Source organism: Acanthopagrus latus, chromosome 19, assembly GCF_904848185.1.
Source record: "Acanthopagrus latus isolate v.2019 chromosome 19, fAcaLat1.1, whole genome shotgun sequence".
Lineage (NCBI taxonomy): Eukaryota > Metazoa > Chordata > Actinopteri > Spariformes > Sparidae > Acanthopagrus > Acanthopagrus latus.
The window spans coordinates 12,794,482-12,803,152 of NC_051057.1; the positions used below are offsets into that span (position 1 = coordinate 12,794,482).

Here is an 8,671-nt window from a genome sequence, read left to right on the forward strand (position 1 = left end):
CAGGAAATGCAGAAAAAGCAAACTCAGGACTTCCCATAACCTGGGAATCTATTTATCTTTGCTGCATGATATGGGGGTATATCATATTGAAATGCCTCTTCCTGTGCGAATGCAATATTTTGGCTGGTCCTCTCCTTCGCCGGTTGTTCTAAAAGTTTAATATCTGTGTAAAATTCGCAAGGGCTTGCCCACTGTGAATAAACGGTGTGGTCGTATCATTGCTATCATTAGTTAACTGGGAGTGAAAGAGCTCAAGATCGTCTTGAATTATTGTTACGTGTTCCTCTCGGCCCTAATGAGTGCACTCTGAACAACACAACACACAACAGAGTGGAGTCAGACTGGTGGGAGGCTGGCAACCAGAGTGCCAGTGTCTTATGAGAGCAGATGGACCACAGTGCCCCAGTAACTCATCAGACGAAATGTGACTCATGACTTATGCCTTTTAACTCGTGGCATCTGCTTCAAAGTCTTGACTATTCAAAGTTTGGCGGGCGGCGAGCGCAAAAGGTCCCACCGCGGTCTCTGACCCTGGAAGTTAGACATTTGTTTTTCAAGATAGAACTTCTATAAAAGGCTGGATCCGAGTGGCTTACACATTATGTCAGACCAAATGGCTCCCAGACAAGCCAGAACACTTCATTCCGATTCATTTTAATTTCTTAAAGGAGAAGCTCAGCCCTCAGAAACATGCATGCTTGCTGCTTTCTCGATGAGGGTTAGATGAAAATGCTAAAGTTAATATGAAGCTATCGGAGCTGTTTAGCTTAGCGTAGCAAACACACTGGAGACATGGAGAAACAGCTGGCCAGTGCTACGGACCTTTTGACTTGCTTTTAGATAACTTGGGCAACTTTTGGGGGCATGAAAAAAAGCCGGCAACATTTCATTTTGTGAATGTGCACTGTGTTCACTGAGAGGAAGAGAGCAGCAGCAGCAGCAGCACGTTCAGTAAACCAACCAATCATGAGCCGGACACGAATGAGCTGCATACTTAATGACCGAACGCTAATCCCCGTTGTTTGACCAGGGAGCTCCTTCTCCTTTGGTTTTGTTCTAAGTCATTTAACATTGACTATTGAAGTTTCATTTTTTGCATTTGTTCATCCCATCATCAGTTCCACAGCCTGTACAGCAGCCTTCATTAAACATTTTCTAAATTAGAGACGATTCATATTCATATTAATGAGACGATAGCACCGTGAAAAATAATAATGGGTAAGGATAAAGTGAAATATAATGATTTTAGTTTGACCTTTCTAACTTTTGTATATCCTGCACAGTATATAAATGGTGTCACTTTTCAAGCTGGCCTTAGCTCAGGGTTTGAATTATGGGGGGATCTGGGGAGTGCGCCTCCCTAATTAAGACTTGGACCCTCTGGAAAGAGGTGAAAACAACATCTGGTGGGGCCTCAACATGCATGTATCCATCTTAACTGTAATTTTGAGTATCACAATTTCCAAGGCCTTTATTTACCTGATATGTGCAACATTTATCTACCTATTTGTCATGTTAATAGTGTCTTTGATTGTGGTACTGGAGCAAAGTGTTGTCTGTAAAAATGACACATTGTGGTCAGCTGGGCTAAGTTAAGCTAGCCAACTCCTGGCTGTAGCTTCAAATTGACCATATTGACTTGAATGGGGATATTTCTACACATTTTTCATGATTCATATTAAAGGGGCCCTATTTTAAATTTTTCTTGCAATTTGCATGTATTAATCATTTTATTTATAGCCCGTATGTGAGGGGATTGAAAAGTTTTGTGAATAATGAGACCTTCCCCATTTCCCTCGGCTGCCTATACAAGCCTGCGGATGACCATTTAAGTTCTTCAGAGCTACTGGACAAAAGATGTCTTTGTGAAGGGGTTGGGTCGGATTTTTTTTGTGACGGTCCAGTGCCTCGCCTCGGTGCCTCTCTTCGGTTTTCGCTAACGTACGTTGACAAATGAGGTCCGCTGACATAAACCAACAACCGGCTTCCAGCACAACACAGACGTTCCACAGAGCCCCTGTAATAGTTACACACAAGGCGGTTTGTGACACGTATTGTTATATGACAGTCAGGGTCTAAAATGACTTGCTGCTTTAAAAAAAAACAACCATCGCCTTAGTACCTCTCCCAGTAATGGCTACACCTGCCAGCGTGTGCCCTCGGGGACGGGGTAATTCTCTTTTTACTCAGTCCTGCTCACAGTCTTTTTTCCCCCTCACATTTAAATCTACAGACAAGGCAACACAGCCACGTAGAGCTCTGGCAAGTATAAACACTCTCCAGAGTGCAATGTAATGGTTGTACCTTGTCTACCTTCATCAAGGGGGATGTTACATAGCTCCTCCGACTGAACTACTTTAATTAATGCAGTGGGAACTTTTTGGGGGGGGATGGAGGAGATTTTAAAACGCTTAATAATTCAAGGAGCACAAGCTGTAGCATGTTCGGGCTTTTTTTTCTGCAGGTAGTTGGTCTGCCCTTGGATTGAATATTTGCTCGGATATCGCACGAGGGGCCTTTTGTGTGTGTGTGTGTGTGTGTGTGTGTGTGTGTTATCCCAGCTCAGTGTATTGTTGGACCACCGCGTGTGTTTGTGTGTCAGTCATGGCCGACACCCCCCACCCCTCCTCTCTCAGGTTCTGTACGGACTAGAATAAGTGTGTACTGTAATGAGACCATTATCTTCTGTTATCCAGTCTGAGTTGCTCTCTGGTTCTCTGCCAAGAGAAATTAGAAGGAAAAAAAGCGGCCCGGTGAATATCTAGCACATTTAATCTAATTGGTGTCACTTTTCTCCCTCCATTATGGTGCTTTAATAGCCCTATCTGTCTCTATGTGGCTTGGCGGTGTTTGGGGTCAGTGGTCAGGGCCTAATCTTTCCGCTCAGATCACATTAACGCACTGCAGATCGCCAACGCGGAGATAAACAAAAGGTCTTTTAAACAACAAGAGCAGCAGCAACACTGCATCACTTTAATTTGCATCATTAAAAGAAGAAACAGTCGGCCCTTTTATCTTGTGACTTTTTACTTTTAGTTTGGACGCGAGCTCGGCGGCAGATGGGTGTCGTTTTTTTTCTTTTTTCTTTTTTTTTTTTTTTTAAGGCGGCAGAGAAACACTCAACGTTCTCTTCCAGTCATCTTCAAGTGGGAGATCTGAAAAAAATAAATAAATACTGAGACGCTGGAGAGGCCACGACGGTCGAGGAGAGCCCTTTCTTGAATGATTCGGTGCAGCCCTCGCCACTGAAACGAAGCCGGTCTGTCTGACACCAGTCTGGGATTTTCTTAAGAGGCTATTAGTGCCTCCCCACCCGCAAAAAAAGAACTTACCATTATTTCTCCTGAAATCTTCGGTGCGGAAAGCTTACAGGCCCCAGGCAGTGTTTGAATTGGGGCTGCATCAGTGCCCCCTTGCTCTGAAATCTATTATGCACTCTAATCCCTCCAACCTCCAGCCCCCAACACATGTCTTTGAGTCATGAGTAGACTAGGCGTCCATCCCAAGCCAGCATTTAGACTCTCCTCCCTCTCTCATCTCCTACAGCACTCCCTCCCTCGCTCAGGATGGAGGATTTCCACCAAGTGCCTATTCTCTGTGTCAGTTCGACGTGTAATACGGGATCATCAGTCAGCTGTGCGACGGCCAGAAGGCTTCACTGTAAAAAGGATTTAGATACTCCGAGGTGCCAAAAGGAAGTGTCCCCCGTAGGCTCGGTAGGACGAGGCAGACGGTATTGATTGGCTGACAGTCAGGGGGAGGAAAGGAGATTTGCGGTGATGTCACGCAGGATGCCATCCGCGGGTCACGTTCGTCAACACGCCAGCCGAGCTTAGCGGTTAGAAAGTAAGGAAAAGTTGCCGCTTTAGTTTTCTTTGTAAATCGTTGGGAGGAGAAAGAGAAATATCAGTGTACTCCAATCGAATAAACAAAGGCACAGATATACATATTTAATGGCATGCATAATTGATCGTTTTTTGCTCGCAGGGAGTCCTCTGCAGTATACGCTGAGCACTGAAGACATAAAAATAAAACATGAAGTGGGAAAGTCATTAAAACAGTTTCGGGGGAAGTAGCGAGCGGAGTGGTACTGACTCTCACTTGAGTCGCCTGCTCTCCCAGCCTTCGTCCAGTGTTGGCACAGGTGCCAGTGGCTAATTGGCCAGTGATTAATCACATCCACTGTGAACTGCATGACCAATTAAGGGAGCCAGAGCCGCTCTGCTCCCTAAATGTGAGCGCGGTTCACTTCTCAGGGTCCGTCAACGAAAAATGTCCTCAGACCACAAAAACACATCAGGGTGAGGAGCGTCGGGCCGTGGCTTGTTCTGTCGTACGGAGTGGCGCTCGTGACCTGCCGACGAGCGGAGCGAGAGCAGACAACGCCAGCCTCGATCGGGCGGAATGGTCCTGTTAGAGACGCGTTGCAGGAGGTCAAGGAGGATTTCAAACAGTGCGAAACACTCGCACTGGTTGAGCATAAAATATTTACGCTCTCGCAAACCAGTGGGCAGTCATTTAAGGCTAAATTAGTTATTAGGGTCAAAATGCTTGCCAAGAAATTGGATATGAATAATAGACATTCTTCTCTAAAGGTCATTAAGGTTTTGTTTCAGCAAATCACAACTTGAGTCTTATTTTTGTAGTTTGGGCCGTAAGTCCAGTCTGTAATTATACTGTACTCTCCAATTTAACGAACACACAGCAGTGTTTCCCAGCCAGCTGTTTCTATATTCACAAAGTCCCAAACAACTCACCTCACGTTACTTTCACCGAGTTTGAGCAAGCAGCAGCATAAGTACACGTTAAATATCAGTGATGTCAGGCAAGAGAGCGTCTCTCTCGCCTCGCAACATGTTCTGGGGTGCAAATCACACAAACACAGGGAACCTGATAAATAGTTGTCATTTCACTTCTTCCTGAATGATTAGCAACTGTAAAGACAATGGATGATTTAATCTGGAGGGACACTGGACCGTACTTCAAGGTTTTATAACCGATGAGCGAACAGCTAACCTTGGCATTCAACCACATTCTAGCTCACGTTACCGTTTTGGTGCGAGAGGATAGCTTTATCAGCCTAGCTTTATTAAGAATTTTTTGTCTTAACGTGGGAGTGAAACACACAGGATGCTATCAAAAGTTCATAATGGCTAGAAAAGTAATTAAATGCTATAATAATAATAATATTTGTAACCTGAAATATTGCCGAACGTGCCTGCAGATAATCTTCTCAGCAGGGGAAGCAGTGACAATGGTCCTGTCTAAAAAAAAATCACAGAACTGTACCACAATATGTAACCACAGCTTGACTTTCTCATATTTCTATTTGTGTACAAATTAACCAAACACGATGGCAGCATGCAAATTTGTGAGCTTTATAGATATGTTGATTTTTTTTTTTTATTTATTTATTTTTTTTCTGCTTCGCCTGAGCCAGGCCGGTTGTTTCCCCCACGCTACCGGTCCTCATGCTGAACTAATTGGCTCTAGCTTACTTAATGGATTGACGTGAAACTGATATCGATCCCCTCATTTAATTCTATCTATTCCTTTAAGATAAAAGCGGACGTATGCTCGTCTGAGCTCCAAGCGTGTGCTTTGCTTGTGTTTTCTACTACCCCTGTAGTGGATCGGGGTGCCAGGAGGCGGCAGATTGAGCGGCTGTGGTGCTGCTGCCTCTGCGGCCGGTTAAAACAAGGTGGAGGTGATTCATCAGGAGCTCCGTGGGGCCATCTGTGGAACAGACTGACAAATGTCTCCCTCCTTTGTCATAAGGACACACGTCTCACAAAGCCGGCGATTAATGCCCCTTTTACAACACATTTATTTGTCACCCAGGTATTTATCCCTGCGGTGTCTTGCACTGTATTACCATGGTTGACAAGACCGGGAGCCATTTCCAGCCACGTCCTCCAAGGAGGGCAGCCCATGAGGGACCGCTCCGGACAATTCCTGTTGAATTTTGATGGGCTCTCCTTGCTGCTGCTGCCACTGCTGCTGCCGTCTCCCCTCCCCTCTCTGGCGTGGGCGGGGGAAACATCAGACATGTAGATGAAAATGTTGCCCAAAGACTTCATTCGCATTCATTCATGCATTTTAACAAAAGCAAAGAAGGGGAGGTGGAAGGAGGAGGGAGAAAAAAAGGTGGAGAGGGTGCAACCTGTTGTTTAAACATTCAGTCTTTGACTTGTGCGCTGTAGAACAAAGCGCTGATGGTGCCCTTGCCCTGACAGAAGAGAGGGGGAGCTCAGCGTGTCAGTGATGAAATCCTTCTTGTTTGCCCTGCATTATGAACAGGTTGTAGTCAGGATAAGCCTCCGTGGGAGCACACACCCTTGTGGATTTGATTGCTTTGTTGTCAATCTATCCATCTCGCCGCAACTTGTGGTGATTGCTCCAAATACCATTTGGTAAATATGACGGAGGCGCCATTAGACAAGGTCAAGGCCGCTAAGCTTGTTATCTCATCGCACTGGTGTAGTGTTTTCGGCATCAAGCGCTCCAGTCCCTGGCCCCTTCACCTGCAAAAAGAAATGATAACAATTTATTTTCAAGATGGACCACTCCCGAGGAGACATAGTGTCTTAATCATTGTACAGAAAATTGCACAGAAAACATGGTGTGCCCCCCTTTTTTTTGTCTTTTGCTGTGTATTCATTGTATTTATTTTTTTTTTTTGTAAAAGAGTGCAACTGCTTTGCCTGTGTAAATGTCACCCTGGCAGTTTTGATATCATTACCGTTTTGCCTCCATCTGCAAAACAGACCATCCTGCTGCTTCTGTTTTGTGTGAGATGCAGAATAAAAAGAAGGGAGTATAAGACAGGTGCGTGTGTGTGTGTGTGTGTGTGTGCAACAGAGGAAATGAGACAGCGCGAAGAAACTAAAATACACACTCCAAAGGACGTCAAGCCTTTCTCACTTTCACAGACTCTCTTCCTCCTCATGTGTATGCAGGTAGGGGAGGGACACACACACACACACACACACACACACACACACACACACACACACACACACACACAGATGAGGGTGAAAGCGAAGTTAAAAACTCGCACTGCAAAGGACTTGCCCTCTGGAGCCGAGTGTGCGCGCACCGATACGGAGTCACTTGTTGGTAATGAGGGACTCAAATCAGAATCAATTATGAATGTTCCATCAGGAGGCTTTGGGGCCGTATCGAGGGAGCCAGGTATTAGACGGTAATGAGAAATGGAACACAGAGAAGTATGGCCCTGCAGGCTCTGATGTCTCCAGGCGGCGCGCGATTCAGTGGTTTAAATACATTTGCATTCATTCAATCCGCAAGAAGGCCATATTTTATTAAAGTGAAACGCCTTCCTTCATGCGCCTCTAACAATCACGCGGGTAGACAAAAGCCTTTGATTCTCTGTAAGATGAAAAACTGCGTCTTTTTACGACCGATATGGACCGACACTGTCGTGTTGTACAAGAAGAAAGAGAAGAGAGCGGGTGAGTTAGTTCTGCACTGATTCCAGTCAGTCAACTTGTTTTCTGTTGGCCAGAGCCTCGTTTGCTCTGGCCCGATGATTGATTCTTGTTTGGGGCCATGCCTATGGGCCTTATTAAATCAAAATGTAAACTCACTCTTATAACAAATTGCAAGGAAAATGCCAGTAGCCAGCTCCCCCTTAGGGGTGGACCTGGATTTCTCTGACAAGTTAAGAACCCAATGAGCTTTCCAGAGCTCCCCTCACCTGCTCGCACAGCTTGGATATTTTTCCCCTGAATCACAGAGAAATTGACGATTTCTTCCTCTCTCTTGTCTTTTATAACGCCTCATATTGTGTCTTCATCAGGGGAAATTGATCATTCCACTACATCCAAAATAAAAAATTAACATGAATTGATCCTTCTGTCAATTATTGCCCGTGTAGCCAAAGGCTGATGCCTCGTGAAGCTCCGCTGTTGTCCAAAACCATCAAAAACACATTAACGAACCACACGCGCTGGGGTTTATTGTGAGTCAGTCCAACGCGCAGTCCTCACAAGCACACCAATTGTGCATTATTGGACTAAAATAATCCTTTGATTAAAAAACTGCAAGGGGCAACATTGGTTCGATTGTGCCAGTGAGACATGAAATCCAATCCAGTTTGAGTAACAGATCAATTAGTTTGAAGGCACGTCAGATACCAAACAACTGCAAAGAGGTTCACAGCACTGTCACACAGTGAGTCACTCAGTTTTATTGCAACGCTCCCCAGAAACGTGAACCGGCATAGGTTTGATTGGCCAACTTGGCACTTGGCCAGATGACGCTGGTTTGCTTTGTGGCAACCGTTGCCAGGGTCTGCAATCCTATCCTACCGATATTTTGTGGTATTATTTTTCTTTAAATTTTTGCGGAAGCACACTGGTGACAACACAATGTACTTCCGGCTGTCAGTCATCTTAGCTTAGCATAAAGAGCGGAAACTGGGGAAACAGCTAACCTAGCTCTGTTCAAAGGTTAAATAATCTGCCTAGAAAAAACCCTTTGGGTATTCACTCATAGATACCAGCCCTTGTGAATACACCTGATCTCCACATTGTTCTTTGACAATTTGTCTAAACAAAAATGTCTAAAAACACCTCCATCTCACAATGTTCAAGAATTTGCGAAAAAATCCATCTGTCCATTCTATTCTGGGCAGAGACCCGTCCTC

The 8,671-nt window shown here is 45.0% G+C and overlaps 1 long non-coding RNA gene across 1 annotated transcript; it reads right to left on the bottom strand.

Annotated features, from left to right (window-relative positions):
• Positions 1–5,406: 5,406 nt before the first annotated feature.
• Positions 5,407–6,814, bottom strand: LOC119008612. Its single transcript, XR_005071467.1, has 2 exons — positions 6,164–6,814; positions 5,407–6,021 (listed from the first exon to the last, which is right to left on the bottom strand). It is a non-coding gene; the product is annotated as an uncharacterized LOC119008612 (long non-coding RNA).
• Positions 6,815–8,671: the final 1,857 nt, after the last annotated feature.